This window comes from Felis catus, chromosome F2 (assembly GCF_018350175.1).
Source record: "Felis catus isolate Fca126 chromosome F2, F.catus_Fca126_mat1.0, whole genome shotgun sequence".
Classification (NCBI taxonomy): domain Eukaryota; kingdom Metazoa; phylum Chordata; class Mammalia; order Carnivora; family Felidae; genus Felis; species Felis catus.
In genome coordinates this window covers 73,783,611-73,798,133 of record NC_058385.1, presented here as the reverse complement: position 1 = coordinate 73,798,133, position 14,523 = coordinate 73,783,611, and the positions used below count along the sequence as shown (strand labels likewise).

The following is a 14,523-nucleotide window of genomic DNA, read 5'->3' as shown; positions in this document are numbered from 1 at the left end:
TCCTTCCTTCCTTCCTTCCTTCCTTCCTTCCTTCCTTCCTTCCTTCCCTCCTTCCCATCCTCCTTTTCCTTCCCTTCCTTCCCTTCCTTCCCTTCCTTCCCTTCCTCCCTTTCCTTCCCTTCTTTCCCTTCCTTCCCTTCCTTCCCTTCCTCCGTTCCCTTCCCTTCCCTTTCCTTCTTTCCTTCCTTCCTCCCTCCCTCCCTCCCTCCCTCCATCCCTCCCTTCCTCCCTCCCTTCCTTCCTCCCTCCCTTCCTTCCCCTCCCTCCTTACTTCCCTTCCTCCCTTCCCCTTCCTTCCTTCCTTCCTTCCTTCCTTCCTTCCTTCCTTCCTCCCTCCCTCCCTCCCTCCCTCCCTTCCTTTCCTTTCCTTTCCTTTCCTTTCCTTTCCTTTCCTTTCTCCCTCCCTTCCTTCCCCTCCCTCCTTCCTTCCCTTCCTCCCTTCCCCTTCCTTCCTTCCTTCCTTCCTTCCTTCCTTCCTTCCTTCCTTCCTTCCTTCCTTCCCCTCCCTCCCTTCTCTTCCCTTCCCTTCCCTTCCCTTCCCTTCCCTTCCCTTCCCTTCCCTTCCCTTCCCTTCCCTTCTCTTCTCTTCCCTTAATAGACACATTCTTTCAATCTGCCCTCATTGCAGTTGCATTCAGGTTGCTGTGTGTGTTACTATCATACGTCAGAGGTATGTATAGTTGGATGAGATGTAATCCTTGCCCACACGGGGCTTCCCACTAGTCGGGGAAACAGATACATAATAGATATTGACAACCCAGGGCTACAGGTTCTGGAACAGGAGGATGCCCAGGGAGTTGTGAGAAGGCACAGACAAGGGCACGCAGCCTCTTTAGAAGCCAATGTCCCTCCGCCCACAGGAAAAGCATCTCCATCATTGCCCGGCCTTGGGCTCAGTTCTGTGACCTTAGAAACAGAATTTAAATTGCTTCATTTTTCAGAGAGGCAGGAAGGAATTACTTGTTGAGACTTTTAAAAAGTCATGTGCCCAATTCTGGAGGAAGTAATAGGACATGTGGGCTGAGAGCCATGGGCACCTCCCTAATTATATTCCGTTTTCCGAAACGAGGACATGCCATTTCTCAGATCTTGGAGCAAGATGCCTCCAAGGGATTAAATATTAATAAGATCCTTCCTTCCTCTTTTTCCATCCCTGTTGCATCTTAAAATGCATTTTCCCTTCTCTTACCTCATTCGTTTATTCTCTTGATCCATCCAATTGGAATATGCCGTGAATGTTGCTGGCACAGGGGACACGCATTTAAAATAATGAGTTTCCCCCACGAGTCTTGACCCTGGACAACCATCGGGACGTCTCGAGAATCTAGCTTTCATATGAATACAAATGCTCTGGAACCACCTCCGGGTTAGATTTTTAAGTGATAAAAGCAAAAACGTAGGAAAGTGTGTAGTCTGGTAACATTTGTGTGGGAAATGATTTGGGAGGGAAAAAACGTGCACACATATTTTCTTCTGTCTGCACAGAATATGTCTGAAAGAATATATAAGAAGCTAGAGGCACTGGTTGCCTGTGGAAATGGGAACAGTTGTCTAAATAGAGAAGAAGGGAGACCTTATTCTGTAGCCTGTTGAACTCTGTGCCACATAGAATATGTTTCCATTTGGAAATAATTTTAGTTAAAATAAAAAGTAAAGAAATAACAAACATTCTCTGCAGACCTCCCAGCAAGCAGACATTCTGAATCCGTGAGTTAGGGTGCCTTCCACGTCCAGTTCTGCCTACCAGCCACCTTTAACTACTTGCAATTCTCCAAACGGCCCATGTTCCATGCGGCCTCTGTACATTGGCAGATGCAGTTCCCTCTGCCTGCCTTCCCCTCTGCCTTCCCCTCCAGCGACCCGTCTCCACGCCCTCGTTATTACCCGCCGCCCCCGCCCCCACTACCTTCTTCGAGAGGTGCCCCATCTCTGAAGACAACCCATGCTGTCCCGTGACGATGGCCCATTTACTTGTATGGAAGTGCCCATCAAACCCCGGAGAGAAGAGATCACCTATAGCGTATTCACACGGGAGCCCTGAACCCGGCCCCTAGACTGAGGCAGGTGGTAAATGAAGATTGAATAATGACAGACCAGCGAGCTCTGTAACGTGTCCACTGCTCCCAATCACGCACTATTGAAACGCCCTTGGCCTTTAAGAGTCCAGGAAAGGGGTTGCCAAACTGCAGCCTCCAGGCCACCAGCTTTTTGTGTAAACAGAGTTTTACTGGAACACAGCCATGCCCATGTGTTTATATATTATCTACGGGCGATTTCTTGCTACAGTAATAGATTTGAGTAATTGCGACAGAGACCATATGGCCCACAAAGCCCAAGATATTTTACTCTGTGGTCCGTTACAGGAAAGGTTTGCCGTTCCCTGGTCCGGGGTTTCTTTGGCTCCTGCTACAAGATTCCAATCCCAGCCGGCTTTGCCTTCTGGTTGACTGAGGTGGCTCTTATCCTAGGTTGGCCAAACCATCTCAGTTTGCTGAGGACCATCCTGCTTTTTAACACCTAAGAGTCTTATGTCTTGAGGTGCCTGGGTGGCTCCGTCGATTAAGTGACCAACTCTTGATTTCAGCTCAGGTCCTGACCCCAGGATCATGAAATCGAGCCTCATGTTGGGCTCTGCCCTAGGTATGGAGCCTGCTTAAGATTCTTTCTCTCCCTCTGTCTGCGTCTCCCCTGCTTGTGTGCGCGCTCTCTCTCTCTCTCTCAAACAATTTAAAATGAAATGAAATGAAATGAAATGAAATGAAATGAAATGAAATGAAATGAAATGAAATGAAATGAAATAAGTTAAAAAAGAGTCTTGTGTCTTAGGAAACTCCTCAGTCCTTCACAAACTGGGATGGCTGGTCACCCTATGCGTCCCCTATTAGCCAGTAGACTCCTTGTGGACCGAAACCACACTGCTTCCCAGACACATTCCCCCCTAACAGAGAGCTGAATAGACAACATGGCAGTCTGCATGCCCACAAGAACTCTTAGGGGAACAAGCGCGTAAATGGTCATGATTTCAGAATCAGAACAACCCAAGCACTCTGACAACTAAAGTATACTCCAGGGTGCCCTATGTGTCCAGCTTTGGCCAACGAAACGAGAATAACACTGACCCATCAGTTCTGTTTGGGAGTGTCAGGAGCCAGTGTGTCAGGGGAGCTGTGGGGGACCAGGTGACAGTATAGCATCCCTCAGGGGAGCTCCCTGCCCAGACCCACATGGACTTGTGATGTGAGCGAGATGGAAAAAAACTCTGATTTTGTAAAATTATTTACTTAGTTATTTAATATGAAGTTTCTTGTCAAATTGGTTTCCATACAACAGCCAGTGCTCATCCCCAACAGGTGGCCTCCCCGATGCCCATCCCCCACTTTCCCCTCCCTCCCACCCCCCATCAACCCTCAGTTTATTCTCAGTGTTTAAGAGTCTCTTATGGTTTGCCTCCTTCCCTCTCTGTAACTTTTTTTTCCCTTCCCCTCCCCTCTGGTCTTCTGTTAAGTGTCTCAGGATTCACTTAAGAGTGAAAACCTATGGCATCTGTCTTTCTCTGTGTGACTTATTTCACTTAGCATGACACTCTCCAGTTCTATCCACGTTGCTACAAAAAAGCCAGATTTCATTCTTTCTCATTGCCAAGTAGTATTCCATCGTATATATAAACCACAACTTCTTTATCCATTCGTCAGTTGATGGACATGTAGGCTCTTTCCATCATTTGGCTATTGTTGAAAGTGCTGCTATAAACACTGGGGTACAAGTGCCCCTATGCATCAGCACTCCTGTGTCCCTGGGGTAAATTCCTAGCTAAACTCCGATTACATGAAACCACAGAGATTCGGAGAGTGTGTGCTATTGCAGCATAAACTATCCTATCATGACTGATCTACTGTTCTAAATCATTTAGAACATGTTTACAACATAAAGTTAGTTTGTATTTGGTTGTAATGCAGAAGGCTCTAGGAAAAGCCAGGTTAAACCTCCTTGGACAAGGAAAATTACTGGTCAACAAATTGTCCACGAAATCAGAATTGTAGGTCGCATAAGGTCATAGAATAAAAATGAAGCTTTGGAATCAGAAAGACCGAAGTTCACATCCTGGCCTGGCTATCTGTACATTCTGTCTTTTAAGGGAAATGACTTGCTGTCCTCAGTCAGCACTGTCCAGTAGAATGTTCTGCAAGGTTGGAGGTGTGCTGTCCTTCACTGCCCAATATGGTACTTGCTAGCCACATATGACAATTTCAGTTTAAATGAATTAAAGTTAATTAAATGAAATTTAAAATTCAAGTTCTCAGTCATCATAGCCACGTTTCAAGTGCCCAGTGGCTTTAATGTGCAGAGAAAATATATATAAAAACACCCGACCTTGGGGCGCCTGGGTGGCTCAGTCGGTTGAGTGTCCGACTTCGGCTCAGGTCATGATCTTGTGGCTTGTGAGTTCGAGCCCCTTGTCGGGCTCTGTGCTGGCAGCTCAGAGCCTGGAGCCTTCTTCCGATTCTGTGTCTCCCTCTCTCTCTGCTCCTCCCCTGTTCACGCTCTGTCTCTCAATAATAAATAAACGTTAAGAAAATAAAAAAAAAATACCCAACCTAGAGTAGTTGCTCAATATGAAAATTCTTCCTCTTGCCAGCAGTTGATCTGTTCCACATTCCTGCAGACAAGGGGGGTATAAATACACCACTCAGAGAGATAATGTTTGGTGAACAGCTGCCAGTGTGGTCAGCATGGGGCTGTAGGGTCAGCCATAAGTCTGGATGTCTACAGTTCAAGAAATACAAAGGATCTGATCATTCAGACATCCCACGAGTACTTATGAAGGTATTTCCCTGGGTTATGAAGTAAGTCTGAAAATCTTCAGAGTTTAGCCCCAGAATGAGAATTTCCCAATGGAGAGGGCAGATAGACCAAGAATCCTAACTTTCCAGTTTCAAACTTTTTCTTTCTGATTGTCCTTTTCATCCTCAGGTGGCTCCCACAGAAGCACTGTTTCCCACAGTAATGGCCCACAGAAGCCTAAACCCCTTGCCCCCAAACCCTTTTAGCATCACTGAAATAAACTCATCTTTCAAAACTACCTTACTGAACTCCAAGGGAGAACATTAGAGGGATAATCTCAGAGCCTATGAGGAATTTACTTCCAGTAATGGCATTTATGAAGGAGAGAGTTCTGGTGCTTTCCAGAGAGAGAGTTCTAGTCCTTTCTAGAACTCATCCTCTCTTTCCCAATTGGTATGACACTTGAAGGTTAAGGACACCCTTGCATGAGTCTTATCACTCAGTCTCTGGAGCATTGCCCTACATAGCATGACTCTTTCATCATCAGGACCTAGAGAAATGGAACCCTCCTCCCCACCCAATGCCTTCTATTTCATTCCAATGTCCCAGTCTGAAGACCTAACCCTTCCATGGACTGACACCAAGAAGGACCTCCCTCTTCAGGTCTGACAAGTCCTCAAGCCCAACTGCATGACCATGAGCCTTTCAACATGGAACCCAGTCACCATGTAATAAGAGGTATAGCATTTCAGTAACTGGCCAATCATTTTCTCATGTGAAACTGGATTAAAATCATGCACACATCAGTGTTAAATCACTAGTGATAGTCCTCTGGGAAGATCATGGTTTTTACTGAGCCTAAGACAAATGACTAGCCATTTATCCAACTCTGCATGCATCAGTCCACCCACCCACCCACCCATCCTTCCTTCTGTTGGTCCATCTCACTATCCATCTATTTATGCATTTGTCCAATCATCCCCACCTGTCCTGTGTCCCTCCCTTCCTCCCTTTCTTCCTTTTTTCTTCCCTCCCCACTTCCCCTCCTTCTTCCTTCCTTCCAACTGTATATCCACCTACCTGCCCATGAACATTTGTAATGTAATAGTCAACAACTTATTCTCTGGAGTCAAATTGAATGGGTTTAGATAACAGCTGTAAGTTACTGCGATGTGACTTGACCTCTCTAAACCTCCTTTTCTTCATTTCCATGGTGGAGGTGAATAATAATATTTACTACATGCTTCTTGGGTTGGGTGAGAATTGCCTAAGATATTAAAGTCTCAGGAACACTTTGTGAGATACGTAGCTATTATTATTAATTACCTACTATAGATATTAAGGAAACCAAGACATGTAAGGTCTAGCCAACATGAACTCCTCACTACAGTGAGATTCAAACCTTTTCCACTTTTTATGTAATTGATTATTTTAATATTTATCACTTAAAGTAGCAACAGGTCAGTCAAACATATCATTTGAAAATTACAACCCATGGGCCACCTGCGTGGCTCAGTCAGTTGAGCTCCCAACTCTTGATTTGGGCCCAGGTTATGATCCCAGGGCCATGAGATCGAGCCCTGCATCAGGCTCTGCGCTGAGTGTGAAGCCTGGTTGGAATCCTCCCTCTGTCTTCCTCTGTACCTCTCCCCCACTCATTTGCACTCCCTCTCTAAAATAAAAATTAATTAATTAATTAATTAATTAATTACTTAAAATGAGAAAAGGAAAGAAAGTTAGACGTCAGTATGTGAAAAGGAGACTCCAGAACCCTTAACTGGGTGCGTCATGAACAATTTTGGGCATTTGGACAGGACTAAGGTGGGGTGGGGCCTTTTGGGGGACAGTTGGTCCTACAATCTCCCCACCAGCAGCCCCTGTTCTGTGTGTATCAGTCGGGCCCCAGACTGTCTGTACAAAGGATATTTCCTTTGTTATCTCTCTTCTGTTATCTGCCCATGGAGGCCAAGCTATCTGTCCTCATTTTGTCTTCTAAGACAGGCTTAATGTTGTTGTTGGCTTTTTAAAATTATTTTTTCCCTTAGGGTCCTCACCTGGTATCCAGACCTCAGTTATAGATGGTTTGAGTGAATGGATCGCCCCAATAATTTGGAGATGTTGGCTCTGGGGTCCTCTCCTTAGATGGGGCTCAATACTTTGTTTTCATCCAATTATGCGTGGATAGCATCTTTCATACCTTTTGTTCAAGAAGCGAAAGCCTTATTTTCCCCAGGTGAAGCCTCTTGTGGATTTTTAGTAAATAAAATAGACAACGTGAATCTTGTAAACAATCAGAGATACACTTTGGAGACAATATTATCTGAACTAAGTGTGGTTAGTTGTGATCGAGAAACATGTCTGACAAGTCTAGTAGAAATGTAAAACTTAATTCACCTCAATTAATAAATTGCCTTTATCACGATATAATTTGGATGACCTGACTTTGGAAATGCCCTGGAAAACAACAACAATAATAAATGGCTCCTCTGTGCATATTTCACATCAGCAGGCTAAACTTTGGCGATGGAGAATTCTTTTTATTGGTCCTTTCCCAAGCTGTGAAAGGAACATTTGTGTTCATCTCTCTCAGTATCCAAAAGGGAAAGTCTATTTGTGTTCAGATGAGAAAGGCAAAGAAATTAACATTTATGGTGCACCTGCTAGGTGTTCGCGCTGTGCCGAGCGCTTGATAAGCATTACCAGCTCCGTGAATCCTTAATGCCGTTCTCTGGATCTGCTGCCTCCGTTTCCTCCCCACACACTCCAGTCTGGCTTCTTTCTTCCACCATTCACCGAAATAGTTCTTTTTTTTTTTTTTTTAATTTTTTTTTCAACGTTTATTTATTTTTGGGACAGAGAGAGACAGAGCATGAACGGGGGAGGGGCAGAGAGAGAGGGAGACACAGAATCGGAAACAGGCTCTAGGCTCTGAGCCATCAGCCCAGAGCCTGACGCGGGGCTCGAACTCCCAGACCGCGAAATGACCTGGCTGAAGTCGGACGCTTAACCAACTGCGCCACCCAGGCGCCCCACAACGAAATAGTTCTTGCCAAGGTCTCTAGTGCAGGACATTAAGTCCAGTGGACATTTTCCAGTCTTCATCATATTTGATACCTTAGCAGCATTCAGCACTTCTGGAAATCTCTTCCTTTATCTTCCATGAAACGATACATCCTGCTTTTCCTTCTCTCTCTCTCTCCCTCTCCCCCACCTTTTTCTCTCTGATTGTTTGTTCTCTGTTGTCTTGGAGGCCCCCATCTTTCCCAGGCGGAACACATCCCTGCCGAAATCTCACACGCAAGACCCCCCACTCTCTTCCGTGCACATTCCACTCACAATTACATATCTGTATATCTGTTCTCAGTCAGAACATCTCCTTGCCTTCTTGTCATCACCCCTCAGATAACTTCATCTTTTTCTCTAAAACCTTGTGGTTTCCCAGCATTTTCTCAGCTCTGTGGGTGACACTTCCATCCATTCTCCAATAGAAACTTACAAAACACCCTTGAAATCTCCCTCTTTCTCATCTTCCATATCCAACTGATCACCAAGCCTTCATGGCTCTACCTCCAAACTACCTCCTGAGGTCTCTCTCTTCTCTATTCTCCAATGCCACCCTTGGTTGTCATCCTTAGTTCAAGCTACCTGAATCTCAAGTCTGATCGTTGGCAGCTTCCAGAATGGCTCTCGTGCCAGACATTGTTGCTGCAGCCGTTTGAATCTCGGCTAGAGGGATCCCTGTGAAAATGCAGGTCAGGTTGTGCCTCATCTATTTCCCCGCCTCCCCCCACCCCCACCTCCAAATGAAACATACCAGTGCTTTCCATTGTTCTTAGAATAATCACAACATCCTGACCGAGATCCATGAGGACTTTCTGCCTGGGATAGCCTCAGTCTTCCTCTCCAGCCTCACCTCCTTTGTTTACTAGATGTAAGTCCTTGGCTGGGCAGAGAGGATGCTAAGATGAGTAACAGTACTTTAACATCTTTAATTTAATGACTAGTCAAGATAGTGGGCAGGAGTCCAGGTTGTGAATTTTCTACTTCTTACTAGGATTTTGGATTTGATATCAAAAAGGAGGGGCTAATTCTCACAGATGAACTTTGAGCCTGGCTTCTACAATAGCTGAGTGCATTAAAGTCTACTATATTACAAAACCATTTTTCTGCAGGTGGGGAACAGGCCATTTCTAAACAAGCAAGGAAGACTTCTATAAAAGAGAAGAGAGTCATGTCATTGCGACTTAGACACACTTGGAGATATTAGGATGTTTCTGCTTGCTACCGAGGATGAAGTCACAGGTGGAATAAGACAGTTGAGAGGGCAGGTCAGAGGACATTTGAGACTTTTGGAAAGTCTGTAACTTAACAAGGAGACAGAGGAGGAAGATCATATAAAAGCATTACAAAAAAAAATGGCAGATGTGATTAAGGATTTTGAAATCGGGAGACGGTCTCAGATTTTCCCAGTGGGCCCTAAGTACAATCACACGTGTCCTTGTAAGAGGATGGCATTAGAGATAGGACACAGGTAGAAGGGAAGGTGGCAACAGTGGGGCAACAAGGCAGAGATTGGGGTGATGGGGCTGCAAGCTAAGGAATGCCAGCAGCCATGGAGGCTGGAAGAGACAGGTAGTGGATTCTCCCCTGCAACCTACAGAGGGACGCAGCCCTGCTGACACTTCAGTTTCAGCCCAGTGATACTGATTTGGGACTTCTGGCCTCAAAAGCTCAGGGAGAATGAACTCCCGTCATTTTAGGCTGCCAAGACCCTGTAATCTGTTACAGCAGTGTCAGGAAACTCCACGCCCCGATATTGATAATGTAAATCATGCTGTGTGAGAAGCACTCACTGTTAGGATCTATGCATATTAGCCTGCATATGATGTCACAGAGCACTCTTTCCCACTCCCAGCCTCCTCGGTGCAGATTCTTGTTTCGTGAGGACCCAGCCATAGAGTATCCATGTAACCTTAGAATGAGAACATATCTGAGCGATTTATTTTTCAACCCAGCTCTCGTATCCCATGTCCTCTGCACTCAGCTGACATTTTTTCCTTTTCTTTTTTTTTTTTAAATTTTTTTTAACGTTTTATTTATTTTTGAGACAGAGAGAGACAGAGCATGAACGGGGGAGGGGCAGAGAGAGGGGGAGACACAGAATGGAAGCAGGCTCCAGGCTCTGAGCCATCAGCCCAGAGCCCGACGCGGGGCTCGAACTCACGGACCGCGAGATCGTGACCTGAGCTGAAGTCGGACGCTCAACCGACTGAGCCACCCAGGAGCCCCCATTTTTTCCTTTTCAAAATCGTGTTAAAATCCACTTCAATCATTTGAACCCTAGGCGTTCAAACCCTTGCCACTTTGAACTTCTGTCTTTTGCTTCCTGTCACAACTTGGAGAATTGTGTGTCGAGCACAAGGCCTTGCCACCCAAGAATGTGAATAAAGACACTATCCCTTCATGGGGAATGGTCCCTCAACATTCCAGCTGTGTCCCCATGTTGTGGAGATGTCCTGGGTCCATCCATAGACTGACAACGTTGTATGGAAGACCAGGTCGAGGACTGCGTGAGTGAGTTCAGTTCAGCTCAGAGATTCGTAAATATTAGTCCTGTGCTGAAGGATCTCAAAATCCAGATAACAACACAGACACATAAGGACTCCCACACAATGTGCTGCCTGCTCAAGAGGTAGGACAAAGTACTCTGCAAGCAGAGATACAGACACGATACAGTGCCAGAGAGAGAGCTGTGGAGAAGTGCCACACAGGACTGATGAATTTGTAGGTAGTTGTAAGGCAAAAGAGGGTGGAAGGAAGGGCATTTTAAACAGTAGGAACAGCATGGGCCAAGGCAATGAGGACGATTTATGCGGACTTGGGGGTAAACAGGTGGTCCCAGAACAGGAGAGGAGGCCACATTTACACGGGAGAACTACCTGAACAGGACGTTCTGAAGGAAGTTGATGTGGTTTTTTTAAGACTGAAAGGGAGAGGTGCCTGAGTGGCTCAGTAGGTTGAGTGTCCGACTTCGGCTCAGGTCATGATTTCACAGTTCGAGAGTTGGAGCCCTGCGTCGGGCTCTGTGCTGATGGCTCAGAGCCTGGAGCCCACTTCAAGTTATGTGTCTCCCTATCTCTCTGCCCCCTCCTCTGCTCATGCTCTGTCTCTGTCTGTCTGTCAAAAACAAATAAACATTAAAAATTAAAAAAAAATTATAAGACTGAAGGGGAAGATGCTAGATACCTCATGTCCTGTAAATACAAGCAGTTTTTTGAAATGGTAAGTAACGTGGGAATGCCAACGTGGGTAGGATGAGAAGACCCCTCACGAACCATTCATGGGAGGCTGAGTTAACCCAACTTTGGTAGAGAACCACTTTGCTGTATGAAAATACCCATATATTTTATCCTGAGAATCCTGCCTCCAGAAATCTACCCTAAAGGGATAAGACAAACTATGGGAAGACATCATGCATAAAGAGATTCATTGCAGTCGTATCTATAATGTGAAAAGCAGGAAATAACTGATATAATCAAGAAGAAGGAAGTAGCTAAATAAATCAGAATTTCCAGTGCTCACAAGGTAGCAGCCAGAGGGGCCAAACCAGAAACAGAGGGGCCTTTTTGTTACTTTTTTAAAAGTATGGAAAATTCTCATAAAAAACTAACCATTTTAAAGTGCACATTTCAGTGGTATTTAGTATTTACACGATGTTGGGCAGGCATAACCTTTATCTGGCTCTGGAACATTTTCATCTGCCCCGATGGAAACCCCAGACTCATAACTGGCCACTCCCCATCTTTACTCCCCCAGATCCCTGGAAACCATGAATCTGCTCTCTGTCTCTATGGATGTCCTTCTTCTGGGTATTCCGTGTACATGGGATTATACAAGATGTGACCTTTGGTATCTGGCTTCTTTCACTTAGCATTATGTGTTTTGAGGTGCGTCCATGTTATAGCAGATATCAGTACCTCATTTCTTTTCATGGCTGCATTATATTCCATTATATGGATATACCACATTCTGTTATCTACTCATGTATTTATGGCCATTTGGGTTATTTCCAGCTTCAGGCTATTATGGCCAGTGATGCCATTATGTACGTTTTTAAACAGTAGTAACTGCATACAAGTTTTTGTTTGAATACCCATTTGTAATTCTTTTGAGTGCATATGTAGAAGCAGAATTTCTGGGTTGTCAATTTTTTTAAAAAAAATGAACTTGAGTATGTTTAGTTAGGCCTTCATGATTCAACTTGGCTTTAGTTCCAGCCACTCCCTGTGGGTTTTTTTTAATGTTTTATTTATTTATTTTTGAGAGAGAGAGTGTAAGGTGGGGGGGGGGAGGAGCAGAGAGAGAGGGAGACACAGAAAATGAAGCAGAGTCCAGGCTCCGAGCTGTCAGCATAGAACCCGATGTGGAGCTTGAACCTATGAACCTCGAGATCATGACCTGAGGTGAAGTTGGATGCTCAACTGACTGAGCCACCCAGGCATCCCTCTCCCTGTGGTTTTATCCCCAACCCCTTTATACGCCATGTGAATCTCCTCCAGCCCCTTGAGGGCACCCTCGCTGGGGGTGTGGTCACTCTCACGCACTCTTTGGACTGTTACCTGGCCATGGAAAAAGACTCCATACAATTTTTTTTTTAATATTTATTTTTGAGACAGAGACAGAGCATGAACGGGGAGGGGCAGAGAGAGAGGGAAACACAGAATCTGAAACAGGCTCCAGGCCCTGAGCTGTCAGCACAGAGCCCGATGCAGGGCTTGAACCCACGAACTGTGAGATCATGACCTGAGCCGAAGTCAGATGCTTAACCAACTGAGCCACCCTGGTGCCCCAATCCATACAATTTTTAATAACATGGGAAATAGTTCTGTTAGAAAGCTAGAGAGTGTAACATCAGGTTGTCATATCTATGGTACTTTTTCATCAAAACAAAGTAATCCTAAGCCTAGTCAGTAGGACTTGAACTTCTTTGCCACGGGAAGATGTTCATAAAAACCCTATGGAGGGGCGCCTGGGTGGCGCAGTCGGTTAAGCGTCCGACTTCAGCCAGGTCACGATCTCGCGGTCCGTGAGTTCGAGCCCCGCGTCAGGCTCTGGGCTGATGGCTCGGAGCCTGGAGCCTGTTTCCGATTCTGTGTCTCCCTCTCTCTCTCTGCCCCTCCCCCGTTCATGCTCTGTCTCTCTCTGTCCCAAAAATAAAATAAACGTTGAAAAAAAATTAAAAAAAAAAAAAAACCCTATGGAAAGTTGTCCATGCACAGCTCCCTTTTTCTCATCTCCAGGGGGCGCCCCTCTCCAAAGAAAACATACAGAGATCTGTAGAGCTTCAAAAGTTGACAGGTTGACCACTTCCAACATCACCTTGGACAGGCACTTGTGCATAGTACGTGTTAATAAATGGTTATTGCTATTATTGAATCATAATAGCCTGATGTTTTCTTGATTTTCTTCCTTTGGAAATGTAATCTACGGTGCAAGGTATATTTACTGGCACGTCACTGGGCCAGGAATGCCTCCCTGTGACTGAATGTCCTCCTCAGCCCCCAGACGCACTGCCGTGGAGAGACCCTCTGGCCCGCTTTTCATCAGAACACATCCTATAGCCCGTGGCCTCCTCTTTGCATGGCGTGTAATACAGTTTGTAATTCTGTCTGCCCTCTTGGCTAACATTCATCTCCTCCTCTGACTCTGGGCTCCGTGAGGAAAGGGGCCCCGTCTGCATACCTAGTGTCTGGCATACAAGTGGAGGCCTGACATATATGTGTTGGGATAGTGAGTAAGCATTTGAACGTCGGGATTCTAGCCCGGATCCTACTGGTCTTGGGATCCTGCGCCTGCGTTTTCCTAACATCGTAAGGAACCGGGTCGCTGACAATGATGGCGGAGGTGCCCCAGCTCTGCTCTGACAGAGCCAAGTGGGTGAGAGCTCGGTGATCACCTTCTGGGTGGGTATGTTTCTCAGTGCTTTCAGGCCACATTCAAACCAGCGTGATGTGTCCTCGGTGACTTTTCCCCAGTGGCCACCCTGGCATAGAGCGCAGGTGATGGGAAGTGGCTGTGACCTCTTGGGGGGTCAGCAGCCCGCGGGCCACACCGATCACCGTTAACGACTCACGTGAAACCAGGAAGAAGTTCTTCCGCCCAGCACTGGGGTCCCCGCCAGCGAGACGCAGAAGAACATACGGAAAGGAATAAATCACTTTTGTTCGCTTCAACTGTTTGCTGGTCTGTCCTCCATGTGTGTGTTTTCTGCTGAGAGAAATGCAGGAAAATATAATGGGAAAAGAGCGGGATTTGGAGTCAGACATGTTGAATCCATTAATGTATTCATTTTTTCATGCGACAAGCACTTGATAGGACCTCCTTCTTCCTGCCCTGATGCTGAGCTATCTGCTGGAGAGTCAAAGACAGATACTTGATCTTTTTGTCTCTCTGAGCCCCTGTTTCCTCCTCCGGACAATGAGAAGTAATAATAACACCTTAACTGGAGGAAAACCCCAGACGGATCCTTGGAAACAGTGGAGCAGATATTCAGCAAGAAAGGCTATAGCGAGCTTCCATAACGAAAAACACAGTTATTGAAAGTTTTGCTTCTGTCCCTTGCTCATTCCTTGCTCGTGCTCGGTTTCCCATCAGGACCCCCTCCCGGCCGCTGCCCTCCCTTCTTCTCCCTCTGCCCAGGCTCCTCCTGGCTTCCCCAATGAGCCCCTTCCTTCCCTCGCT

The 14,523-nt window shown here is 45.9% G+C and overlaps 1 protein-coding gene across 1 annotated transcript in view; it reads left to right on the top strand.

The window, feature by feature from the left end:
* KCNQ3 (potassium voltage-gated channel subfamily Q member 3) overlaps window positions 1–14,523 on the top strand; it is a 318,119-nt gene that overhangs the window by 170,674 nt on the left and 132,922 nt on the right. The window lies entirely within an intron of this gene.